The sequence below is a fragment of the Phodopus roborovskii genome, unplaced genomic scaffold (genome assembly GCF_943737965.1).
Source record: "Phodopus roborovskii unplaced genomic scaffold, PHOROB, whole genome shotgun sequence".
Classification (NCBI taxonomy): Eukaryota; Metazoa; Chordata; class Mammalia; order Rodentia; family Cricetidae; genus Phodopus; species Phodopus roborovskii.
The window spans coordinates 9,701,410-9,702,594 of NW_026126514.1; the positions used below are offsets into that span (position 1 = coordinate 9,701,410).

The following is a 1,185-nucleotide window of genomic DNA, read 5'->3' on the forward strand; positions in this document are numbered from 1 at the left end:
GATAGGATAAGATCATTAGGGGAAGACTCAGTTTGGTGGATTAATAGGGAAGTCTTTCATTTATGCTTACTGGAAACACTCAGAACCAATTCATAAATTAGCACAGTTTATTTTCCAAGTGCCACTATTCCTTGAGACCATGAAACCACTAATGGACATCTGTTCTGAAGTGTACCTGTCCTTATACATTCAATATATGCTTTTCCTTCATGCATTGCCTATATCAGCCCCATATTCTCTCTCTTTTATTTTCAAGGCAGGACTCTCATGTTTTATTCATTGGGTCTCTGGGTATGGTGTGAAGTGTGACTTGAGCTGGCGCTACAACACACTGTGGGGCAAGAGGAACTTGCTCTGAGAGTCATGGAACTGCTTGACAGCCTGGCTGTCGGCACTTGCCTGCTACAATCTCTTCCACTTTCATGATCTGGATTGAGTGTGCACAGACACGGTGTCAAGCACCCATGTCTCAGTAGCACTATGAGACAGTGCCAGCCCTGATCAGGTCCCGGTACTCTCGGTGCAAGTTGTGTGTGCCACTGCGGGAGTCTTAGCGCAGACAGATGCTGAAGTTCTTCACACATAGTAGTGATTTCTCAAACACCTGTCCACAAAATACTATCTCCCCAGATGACTTCTTCATCTTCTTCAACTACGACATGAAATATCAGAAGTGGGACTTAGCCATCACATGGTTTGGTGTGAAGATGCACATTTCGTATACTAGTGGTGTGTGGCACTTCGGGGTGGACAAACAGCGCCCCACCACCATGTACTTTCAAAGCTTGCCCGAGGACTTCATGGCAGTATGTCCTCCCTTCACTGGCAGTCACAAAAGCCATATTCTAAGTTCTTAACTGTGTATTATTTGAATTTCTACTACTAGGAACAGACCTTAAATACTACATACAATGTTTTCACAGAATATGTATAAAAATTACCATGAAAGTTTTATGTTTATTATGGAAATTTACCCCCCAAAAAATCTTACAAAAATTGTAATACATGTTAGGAGATATGGATGATAAAAAGAATGAAGATGTATGTTGAATAACATGCAATTATTTTCAAAATATTGTAGTAGAAGAATTATAATATCTACTATATAACACTATTTATAAAGTAAGTAAGTGTATGCTCTTGTTAAAATTGTTTCCATTTATATCTATATGCCCAAACACTTTT

The 1,185-nt window shown here is 39.6% G+C and overlaps 1 pseudogene; it reads right to left on the reverse strand.

Moving 5' to 3' along the window:
- Window positions 1–321: 321 nt before the first annotated feature.
- Window positions 322–802, reverse strand: LOC127230767 (60S ribosomal protein L18a-like; annotated as a pseudogene).
- Window positions 803–1,185: the final 383 nt, after the last annotated feature.